The sequence below is a fragment of the Chroicocephalus ridibundus genome, chromosome 22 (assembly GCF_963924245.1).
Source record: "Chroicocephalus ridibundus chromosome 22, bChrRid1.1, whole genome shotgun sequence".
Taxonomy (NCBI): Eukaryota; Metazoa; Chordata; class Aves; order Charadriiformes; family Laridae; genus Chroicocephalus; species Chroicocephalus ridibundus.
The window spans coordinates 850,795-862,031 of NC_086305.1; the positions used below are offsets into that span (position 1 = coordinate 850,795).

General features: G+C 65.4%; 1 long non-coding RNA gene across 1 annotated transcript; it reads right to left on the reverse strand.

The window, feature by feature from the left end:
• Positions 1-680: 680 nt before the first annotated feature.
• Positions 681-2,753, reverse strand: LOC134526187 (uncharacterized). Its single transcript, XR_010073911.1, has 4 exons — positions 2,630-2,753; positions 2,343-2,449; positions 2,109-2,204; positions 681-751 (listed from the first exon to the last, which is right to left on the reverse strand). It is a non-coding gene; the product is annotated as an uncharacterized LOC134526187 (long non-coding RNA).
• Positions 2,754-11,237: the final 8,484 nt, after the last annotated feature.

Genomic DNA, 11,237 nt, shown 5'->3' on the forward strand with positions numbered 1-11,237 from the left:
CCCGAGAGAGACACTACTGGCTGCCGGGAAAAGGCGGCACTGAAAGCCAGACAGAAGTACTTCAGAGCACTCTGCCAAAAAAACGGGGGGAAAACCGCGTAACATTCAGTTGTCTCTCCTTTTAAACATTTCGAACAAATACCTAACTGCCCAGGTACACCTCATAAATTGTACACTACAGCCGTTTAGGCGGCTGCAGTTTAAACTACGCAAGTCAGTTTGTCGATTATACAACTCTCACTTTTTTTTTTTTAGCTTCATTTAACATAGAAAAATCAGTGAGAGAAAAAACTCCTCCAAATGGTTTTACTTTTGGGGGCGGGGAATCAAATCGCCGGCGCCGCGATCCGTAGGGCTACCAAAAAGGACCGGCAGATTCGCAAATGCTTTTGGCTGTGCTGAAGGCGCAGAGGAACGCGTTTTTATGGTATCTCGACTGTTCCAACCGAGAACCCAAAGGCCGGCGATGCCAGCAACTGGGGGGAGACGCGCGGCACTTGGGCCTGCGGAAGGAAATGAACTTCCTCCCGAGGTTACAGAAAAAGGACATTGTTGAAGCCGTAAGTCACCAAAACCACAACCAAAACCACAGGATTCGCCGTCACGAGTTAAACGCTGCTGATGCTTCACGGCAAAGCCTGGAGAACACAGAGAGGCGATGCCCGTTTGTCCCGTTTTGTCCGTGTCTCCTCTTTGACCTCAATCGCCTTTAGGACAGATGCCAGTATCTCAGTGAGGTTTTCGAGTACCGCTGTGAAATATTTTAAAGACTTATTGACTGAGAAAGCATAAAGTTTTTATCGTGAAAGCAAAGCCTGCTTCTTCTGGACATGTGAACTCTTACAAACAGTTCCTTCCCTCTTCTAGTACAGAATTATTTTCACAGTATCGTTTGACAGTGAGCACCCAGAAAGAGAAGAATATGCTTTCAGGAAGAGAAAAATAAATGGAGGGAAGTAAGCTTTGCAGAGGCGTAACGTGCTCCAGGACAGACTTTATTTTGTTTTTAGGATTGTGAGGGACGGACTGTAAATTCCCTGCCGAGGGGCAGGAGCCCCTCCAAGCCTTCAGTGGAACGCCTCAAACACTCGCAAGGAAATAAATAACGCAGGCCTGGCCTTCAAACAGCTGATGAGGCTCACACTTCTGGCGGCTGAAAGTGTGGGAGAACTGTCTTGTGAAGACAGGTCGGTTCTGCCACTCGTGCCGTGAGCTCGCTCGTTCTCAGTTCTCGAGGCCGTTGTGTCCCATGAGTGACCTTTGCTTCATTATCCGCGAAACGCACGTGAAAGCGCACGCCCTGCATGTGCTAATGAAGATTACAGAGATCACGCTAAACATGTGTGACCATGGCACTCGTCTCTCCACCCAAATCATGGCACACGTCACCGGGGAGAAGGGAGAAACCTGAGCTGAGCCCGTCCTCAGCAAGGAGGGCGGACCGTGCTGATTCAGCAAACGTAAAAGGGGAAAATAAGTGCCCCGAGGGAACAAAAAAGAAACAAAAGAAATAGATAGTGCCTGGGAAGATTCTTCCCAAGAAAGAAGAAGATTATGCCTGGGAAGAATCCCTGAAAAAGACGCTGGAACCAGGACCCGCGATCTCTTTATCTCTGTCTTTTTCTCTGTCTTTTCCTCTCTCTGTCCCTCAGTTTCTCTTTTCTCTTGGAATTGTTAAGTAACAGTTAGAGCTGTGAAGTGATGACCTTAAGATGACCTTAAGTACGACCTTAAGCACCGCTTGCCATAAGTTGTCCTACACCTGGTGTTAACTAACACAATGTACACCCCAACACCTGCCATAATTTTTTATATACCTAACCAATTATCGTGGGCTTGTTAAGATCTATACTAACCATTTTGGTAAGCTAATAAATGTTTCTGTATGGACCTTGAGATTTATCTCACCTTAGTCCGTGCCGCTGAGAATTTACAAATCTGAAGTCACTTACCCTCCCCTCTTTCCTGACAGCGGGAAGCGACAAGGATTTTGTTAAAATATTTCACAGAAAAACTATAGGAGGAGTGCTGGCACATCCTTCCCGTTAACTTCAGAGTCCACACTACAAGTACCTCAGGAAAAAAGCAGACGCGCATCGCAGACGCACCTCGTACTCGCAGAGCACTCCGGATTCTTTCCGTCTGTCCTGTACCATCACGGCAGAAGGAAGGGCGACCACGGAGAAACGCTGGCAGCTGGAATTCTGCCAAGACAGGAAAAAAACTTCTGGCGTAAAGCTAAGTGGCAATCTAAAGCGTCCTTCTTTCGTGAAGGTCTGTGAAGACTGCAGCCAACGGAGGCTCCTGACGAGTGGGACACGGCCCCAAAGCCTGGGACTCACCGCAGCTCCTGCTTTCAGCGCTGCCCACAGAATTTTCCAGTTCAGGTGCCTCTCTCTTTCTCTGTCCCTTCCTCTTCTGCAGCGCTGGTCACTTGACCATCCTCCACCTAAGAGAACACAGCGGTGTCTTACAGCTCTTGCGATATGAAGCTTCCCAGATGTGCAGCCTTGCACGCACACAACCCTTCCCCATGGCCATACCGTGATTTTGGATACGCGTACGGACCCTGCGGTACATATCAGCAATCTGGTCTGCTGAGGACAACTCAGAGGGGACCCTTCCTCACCCAGAAATGCTTGGCTGTCTCTTCCCTGCCGCAGGAAGCACCTTCTGGCTCAATCACCTTGATGTTGTTCTCTGGCTGTTTCACGTTTTTCAAGCATCTTAAGCTTCACCCACAGCAGCTCCTGTTCAAAGCCAGTAAACGTCCACCAGTCCCAGGTCGCCCACACCAGGAGGGAGAACGGGGCTGAACGGAGACAGCCCAGGCAAGTCTGTGGCAAAGGCAGCCCACGACAACCCCGGGGAGGAGCGGACAACCGCGGCCTCCGGGAGAGAAAGAGAAGGGGCAGCAGTTCCCCGACCACTCGCCCCAGCGGGAGCCCCCCCTGCAGCAGGAGCTCCTGGAGACGCTGCTTTCCCCACCCGGATGCTCCTGGCACCTGCATCGAGAGGCGACCAAGCGCAGCCAGGGGCGGCCGCCGCTGTCGGGAACAGGACGGGGGGAGGACATCTGCCGGCAGTGCCTCGGCTGGGGAGGAGGGCCGGGGCCCGTCTCCTCGCAAAGGAACAGGGAGCGGGGGGGCTGCGGGCCCGGGAGCGGAGGGACGCCGGCCCGGGAGCAGGGGGTGGCCGGCCCGGGAGCCCGGGGACGCGGGGGGAGAACCGTCCCGATGGGGGGGGACGAGAGGGGGGGAGGGAGGGGGGGTCCGAGCCTGAGGACGCGGGGCGGGGGGCCGGGGCCGGGGCCAGCCTGGGAGCCCGAGGACGGGACGCGGGGGGGGAACCGTCCCGGGAGCGGGGGGGTCCGAGCCGGAGGACGGCGGGGGTGGGGCCGGGGCCGGGCTGGGAGCCCGGGGACGCGGGGGGGGGACGCGGGGAGGGGGGGAACCGTCCCGGGAGCGGGGGGGGGTCCGTCCCGGAAGCGGGGGCCGCCTACCATCCTCCAGCCCGACGGAAACGCGGCCGGCAGACGCCGCTCCCCACGTGACCACCCGGAAGTAACGTACCAGAAAATACTTCGCAGGCTGGCGCGGCGGCGCGACGTGGGCGCCGGTGGCGCCGAGGCTGATGGCCGCCGCAAAGCCTGCAGCCCCACGGGCTGTGGGGCCACGCGAGCGGCTGCCAAAGAGATTTCCAAGGGGGCACGGCTTTCCCTCCTGGCTCTTCGGGCGTGGGAGCTGTGGCCAGAGCCCCGGCCCTACCGGAAAATGCTTCGCAGGCTGGCGCGGCGGCCCCACGAGGGCGCCGGTGGCGCCGAGGCTGACGGCCGCCGCAAAGCCCGCAGCCCCACGGGCTGTGGGGCCACGCGAGCGGCTGCCAAAGAGCTTTCCAACGAGGCACGGCTTTCCCTCCTGGCTCTTCGGGCGTGGGAGCTGTGGCCAGAGCCGCGGCCCCACCGGAAAATGCTTCGCGGGCTGGCGCAGCGGCGCCAGGTGGGCGCCGGTGGCGCTGAGGCTGACGGCCGCCGCAAAGCCCGCAGCCCCACGGGCCGTGAGGCCACGTGAGCGGCTGCCAAAGAGCTTTCCAAGGAGGCACGGCTTTCCCTCCTGGCTCTTCGGGCGTGGGAGCTGTGGCCAGAGCCACGGCCCTACCGGAAAATGCTTCGCAGGCTGGCGCGGCGGCACCACGTGGGTGCCGGTGGCGCCGAGGCTGACGGCCGCCGCAAAGCCCGCAGCCCCACGGGCTGTGGGGCCACGCGAGCGGCTGCCAAAGAGCTTTCCAACGAGGCACGGCTTTCCCTCCTGGCTCTTCGGGCGTGGGAGGTGTGGCCAGAGCCGCGGCCCTACCGGAAAATGCTTCGCAGGCTGGCGCGGCGGCGCCACGTGGGCGCCGGTGGCGCCGAGGCTGACGGCCGCCGCAAAGCCCGCAGCCCCACGGGCTGTGGGGCCACGCGAGCGGCTGCCAAAGAGCTTTCCTACGAGGCACGGCTTTCCCTCCTGGCTCTTCGGGCGTGGGAGCTGTGGCCAGAGCCGCAGCCCTACCGGAAAATGCTTCGCAGTCTGGCGCGGCGGCGCGACGTTCGTGCCGGTGGCGCCAAGGCTGACGGTCGCCGCAAAGCCCGCAGCCCCATGGGCTGTGGGGCCACGCGAGCGGCTGCCAAAGAGCTTTCCAAAGAGGCACGGCTTTCCCTCCTGGCTCTTCGGGCGTGGGAGCTGTGGCCAGAGCCGCGGCCCTACCGGAAAATGCTTCGCGGGCTGGCGCAGCGGCGCCAGCTGGGCGCAGGTGGCGCCGAGGCTGACGGCCGCCGCAAAGCCCGCAGCCCCACGGTCTGTGGGGCCACGCGAGCGGCTGCCAAAGAGCTTTCCAACGAGGCACGGCTTTCCCTCCTGGCTCTTCGGGCGTGGGAGCTGTGGCCAGAGCCACGGCCCTACCGGAAAATGCTTCGCAGGCTGGCGCGGCTGCACCACGTGGGTGCCGGTGGCGGCGAGGCTGACGGCCGCCGCAAAGCCCGCAGCCCCACGGGCTGTGGGGCCACGCGAGCGGCTGCCAAAGAGCTTTCCAACGAGGCATGGCTTTCCCTCCTGGCTCTTCGGGCGAGGGATCTGTCGCCATAGCCGCGGCCCTACCGGAAAATGCTTCGCAGGCTGGCGCGGCTGCACCTCGTGGGCGCTGGTGGCGGGGAGGCTGATGGCCGCCACAAAGCCCGCAGCCCCACGGGCTGTGGGGCCACGCGAGCGGCTGCCAAAGAGCTTTCCAACGAGGCACAGCTTTCCCTCCTGGCTCTTCGGGCGTGGGAGCTGTGGCCAGAGCCGCAGCCCTACCGGAAAATGCTTCGCAGGCTGGCGCGCCTGCACCTGGTGGGCGCCGCTGGCGCCGAGGCTGACGGCCGCCGCAAAGCCCGCAGCCCCACGGGCTGTGGGGCCACGCGAGCGGCTGCCAAAGAGCTTTCCAACGAGGCATGGCTTTCCCTCCCTGACCTTCAGGCGTGGGAGCTGTCGCCAGAGCCGCGGCCCTACCGGAAAATGCTTCGCAGGCTGGCGCGGCGGCTCCATGTGGGCGCCGCCGGCGCCGAGGCTGACGGCCGCCGCAAAGCCCGCAGCCCCACGGGCTGTGGGGCCACGCGAGCGGCTGCCAAAGAGCTTTCCAAAGAGGCATGGCTTTCCCTCCCTGACCTTCAGGCGTGGGAGCTGTCGCCAGAGCCGCGGCCCTACCGGAAAATGCTTCGCAGGCTGGTGCGGCGGCGCCACGTGGGCGCCGGTGGCGGCGAGGCTGACGTCTGCCGCAAAGCCCGCAGCCCCACGGGCTGTTTTGCCAGGTGAGCGGCTGCCAAAGAGCTTTCCAACGAGGCACGGCTTTCCCTCCTGGCTCTTCGGGCGTGGGAGCTGTGGACAGAGCCGCGGCCCTACCGGAAAATGCTTCGCAGGCTGCCGGGGTTGCACCTGGTGGGCGCCGGTGGCACCGAGGCTGACGGCCGCCGCAAAGCCCGCAGCCCCACGGGCTGTGGGGCCACGCGAGAGGCTGCCAAAGAGCTTTCCAAAGAGGCATGGCTTTCCTTCCCTGCGCTTCAGGCGTGGGAACTGTCGCCAGAACCGCGTCCCTACCGGAAAATACTTCGCAGGCTGGCGCGGCGGTGCCACGTGGGCGCCGGTGGCGCCGAGGCTGACGGCCGCCGCAAAGCCCGCAGCCCCACGGGCTGTGGGGCCACGCGAGCGGCTGCCAAAGAGCTTTCCAACGAGGCATGGCTTTCCCTCCTGGCTCTTCGGGCGTGGGAGCTGTCGCCAGAGCCGCGGCCCTACCGGAAAATGCTTCGCAGGCTGGGGTGGTGGCGCCACGTGGGCGCCGGTGGCGCCGAGGCTGACGGCCGCCGCAAAGCCCGCAGCCCCACGGGCTGTGGGGCCACGCGAGCGGCTGCCAAAGAGCTTTCCGACGAGGCACGGCTTTCCCTCCTGGCTCTTCGGGCTTGGGAGCTGTCGTCAGAGCCGCAGCCCTACCGGAAAATGCTTTGCAGGCTGGCGCGGCGGCGCCACGTGGGCGCCGGTGGCGCCAAGGCTGACGGCCGCCGCAAAGCCCGCAACCCCACGGGCTGTGGGGCCACGCGAGCGGCTGCCAAAGAGCTTTCCAACGATGCACGGCTTTCCCTCCTGGCTCTTCGGGCGTGGGAGCTGTCGCCATAGCCGCGGCCCTACCGGAAAATGCTTCGCAGGCTGGTGCGGCCGAGCCATGTGGGTGCCGGTGGCGCCGAGGCTGACGGCCGCCGCAAAGCCCGCAGCCCCACGGGCTGTGGGGCCACGCGAGCGGCTGCCAAAGAGCTTTCCAACGAGGCATGGCTTTCCCTCCCTGACCTTCAGGCGTGGGAGCTGTCGCCAGAGCCGCGGCCCTACCGGAAAATGCTTCGCAGGCTGGTGCGGCGGCGCCACGTGGGCGCCGGTGGCGGCGAGTCTGACGGCTGCCGCAAAGCCCGCAGCCCCACGGGCTGTTTTGCCAGGTGAGCGGCTGCCAAAGAGCTTTCCAACGAGGCACGGCTTTCCCTCCTGGCTCTTCGGGCGTGGGAGCTGTGGCCAGAGCCGCGGTCCTACCGGAAAATGCTTCGCAGGCTGGCGCGCCTGCACCTGGTGGGCGCCGCTGGCGCCGAGGCTGACGGCCGCCACAAAGGCCGCAGCCCCACGGGCTGTGGGGCCACGCGAGCGGCTGCCAAAGAGCTTTCCAACGAGGCATGGCTTTCCCTCCCTGACCTTCAGGCGTGGGAGCTGTCGCCAGAGCCGCGGCCCTACCGGAAAATGCTTCGCAGGCTGGTGCGGCTGCACCTGGTGGGCGCCGGTGGCAACGAGGCTGACGGCCGCCGCAAAGCCCGCAGCCCCACGTGCTGTTTTGCCAGGTGAGCGGCTGCCAAAGAGCTTTCCAACGAGGCACGGCTTTCCCTCCTGGCTCTTCGGGCGTGGGAGCTGTGGCCAGAGCCGCGGCCCTACCGGAAAATGCTTCGCAGGCTGGCGGGGCTGCACCCAGTGGGCGCCGGTGGCAACGAGGCTGACGGCCGCCGCAAAGCCCGCAGCCTCACGGGCTGTGGGGCCACGCGAGAGGCTGCCAAAGAATTTTCCAAAGAGGCATGGCTTTCCTTCCGTGCCCTTCAGGCGTGGGAGCTGTCGCCAGAGCCGCGGCCCTACCGGAAAATGCTTTGCAGGCTGGCGCGGCGGTGCCACGTGGGCGCCGGTGGCGCCGAGGCTGACGGCCGCCGCAAAGCCCGCAGCCCCACGGGCTGTGGGGCCACGCGAGAGGCTGCCAAAGAGCTTTCCAACGAGGCACGGCTTTCCCTCCTGGCTCTTCGGGCATGGGAGCTGTCGCCAGAGCCGCGGCCCTACCGGAAAATGCTTCGCAGGCTGGCGCGGCTGCACCTGGTGGGCGCTGGTGGCGGGGAGGCTGACGGCCGCCACAAAGCCTGCAGCCCCACGGGCTGTGGGGCCACGCGAGCGGCTGCCAAAGAGCTTTCCAACGAGGCATGGCTTTCCCTCCTGGCTCTTCGGGCGTGGGAGCTGTCGCCAGAGCCGCGGCCCTACCAGAAAATGCTTCGCAGGCTGGGGCGGTGGCGCCACGTGGGCGCCGGTGGCGCCGAGGCTGACGGCCGCCGTAAAGCCCGCAGCCCCACGGGCTGTGGGGCCACGCGAGCGGCTGCCAAAGAGCTTTCCGACGAGGCACGGCTTTCCCTCCTGGCTCTTCGGGCTTGGGAGCTGTCGTCAGAGCCGCAGCCCTACCGGAAAATGCTTTGCAGGCTGGCGCGGCGGCGCCACGTGGGCGCCGGTGGCGCCAAGGCTGACGGCCGCCGCAAAGCCCGCAACCCCACGGGCTGTGGGGCCACGCGAGCGGCTGCCAAAGAGCTTTCCAACGATGCACGGCTTTCCCTCCTGGCTCTTCGGGTGTGGGAGCTGTCGCCATAGCCGCGGCCCTACCGGAAAATGCTTCGCAGGCTGGTGCGGCCGAGCCACGTGGGCGCCGGTGGCGCCGAGGCTGACGGCCACCGCAAAGCCCGCAGCCCCACGGGCTGTGGGGCCACGCGAGCGGCTGCCAAAGAGCTTTCCAACGAGGCATGGCTTTCCCTCCTGGCTCTTCGGGCTTGGGAGCTGTCGCCAGAGTCACGGCCCTACCGGAAAATGCTTCGCAGGCTGTAGCGGCTGCACCTGGTGGGCGCCGGTGGCGGGGAGGCTGACGGCCGCCGCAAAGCCCGCAGCCCCACGGGCTGTGGGGCCACGCGAGCGGCTGCCAAAGAGCTTTCCAACGAGGCACGGCTTTCCCTCCTGGCTCTTCGGGCGTGGGAGCTGTGGCCAGAGTCACGGCCCTACCGCAAAATGCTTCGCAGGCTGGCGTGGCTGCACCTCGTGGGCGCCGGTGGCGGGGAGTCTGATGGCCGCCAGAAAGCCCGCAGCCCCACGGGCTGTGGGGCCACGCGAGCGGCTGCCAAAGAGCTTTCCAAAGAGGCATGGCTTTCCCTCCCTGACCTTCAGGCGTGGGAGCTGTCGCCAGAGCCGCAGCCCTACCGGAAAATGCTTCGCAGGCTGGAGCGGCGGCGCCACGTGGGCGCCGGTGGCGGCGAGGCTGACGTCTGCCGCAAAGCCCGCAGCCCCACGGGCTGTTTTGCCAGGTGAGCGGCTGCCAAAGAGCTTTCCAACGAGGCACGGCTTTCCCTCCTGGCTCTTCGGGCGTGGGAGCTGTGGACAGAGCCGCGGCCCTACCGGAAAATGCTTCGCAGGCTGCCGGGGTTGCACCTGGTGGGCGCCGGTGGCACCGAGGCTGACGGCCGCCGCAAAGCCCGCAGCCCCACGGGCTGTGGGGCCACGCGAGAGGCTGCCAAAGAGCTTTCCAAAGAGGCATGGCTTTCCTTCCCTGCCCTTCAGGCGTGGGAACTGTCGCCAGAGCCGCGTCCCTACCGGAAAATACTTCGCAGGCTGGCGCGGCGGTGCCACGTGGGCGCCGGTGGCGCCGAGGCTGACGTCCGCCGCAAAGCCCGCAGCCCCACGGGCTGTGGGGCCACGCGAGAGGCTGCCAAAGAGCTTTCCAACGAGGCACGGCTTTCCCTCCTGGCTCTTCGGGCGTGGGAGCTGTCGCCAGAGCCGCGGCCCTACCGGAAAATGCTTCGTGGGCTGGCGCAGCGGCGCCACGTGGGCGCCGGTGGCGCCGAGGCTGACGGCCGCCGCAAAGCCCGCAGCCCCACGGTCTGTGGGGCCACGCGAGCGGCTGCCAAAGAGCTTTCCAACGAGGCATGGCTTTCCCTCCTGGCTCTTCGGGCATGGGAGCTGTCGCCAGAGCCGCTGTCCTACCGGAAAATGCTTTGCAGCCTGGTGCGGCGGTGCCACGTGGGCGCCGGTGGCGGCGAGGCTGACGGCCGCCGCAAAGCCCGCAGCCCCACGGGCTGTGGGGCCACGCGAGCGGCTGCCAAAGAGCTTTCCAACGAGGCACGGCTTTCCCTCCTGGCTGTTCGTGCTTGGGAGCTGTCGTCAGAGCCGCGGTCCTACCGGAAAATGCTTCGCAGGCTGGCGCGGCTGCACCTCGTGGGCGCTGGTGGCGGGGAGGCTGATGGCCGCCACAAAGCCCGCAGCCCCACGGGCTGTGGGGCCACGCGAGCGGCTGCCAAAGAGCTTTCCAACGAGGCACGGCATTCCCTCCCTGCTCTTCGGGCGTGGGAGCTGTCGCCAGAGTCGCGGCCCTACCGGAAAATGCTTCGCAGGCTGGCGCGGCTGCACCTGGTGGGCGCCGGTGGCAACGAGGCTGACGGCCGCCGCAAAGCCCGCAGCCCCACGCGCTGTTTTGCAAGGTGAGCGGCTGCCAAAGAGCTTTCAAACGAGGCACGGCTTTCCCTCTTATGTCTTCAGGCGTGGGAGCTGTCGCCAGAGCCGCGGCGCTACCGGAAAATGCTTCGCAGGCTGGCGCGGCGGCGCCACGTGGGCGCTAATGCCGCCGAGGCTAACGGCCGCCGCAAAGCCCGCAGCCCCACGGACTGTGGGGCCACGCAAGCGGCTGCCAAAGAGCTTTCCAACGAGGCACGGCTTTCCCTCCTGGCTCTTCGGGCGTGGGAGCTGTGGCCAGAGCCGCGGCCCTACCGGAAAATGCTTCGCAGGCTGGTGCGGTGGCGCCACGTGGGTGCCGGTGGCGCCGAGGCTGACGGCCGCCGCAAAGCCCGCAGCCCCACGGGCTGTGGGGCCACGCGAGCGGCTGCCAAAGAGCTTTCCAACGAGGCACGGCTATCCCTCCTGGCTCTTCGGGCGTGGGAGCTGTGGCCAGAGCCGCGGCCCTACCGGAAAATGCTTCGCAGGCTGGGGCGGCGGCGCCATGTGGGCGCCGGTGGCGCCGAGGCTGACGGCCGCCGCAAAGCCCGCAGCCCCACGGGCTGTGGGGCCACGCTAGCGGCTGCCAAAGAGCTTTCCAACGAGGCATGGCTTTCCCTCCTGGCTCTTCGGGTGTGGGAGCTGTGGCCAGAGCCGCGGCCCTACCGGAAAATGCTTCGCAGGCTGGTGCGGCGGCGCCACGTGGGCGCCGGTGGCGCCAAGGCTGACGGCCGCCGCAAAGCCCGCAGCCCCACGGGCTGTGGGGCCATGCGAGCGGCTGCCAAAGAGCTTTCCAACGAGGCATGGCTTTCCCTCCTGGCTCTTCGGGCGTGGGAGGTGTGGCCAGAGCCGCAGCCCTACCGGAAAATGCTTCGCAGGCTGGCACGGCGGCGCCATGTGGGCACCGGTGGCGCCGAGGCT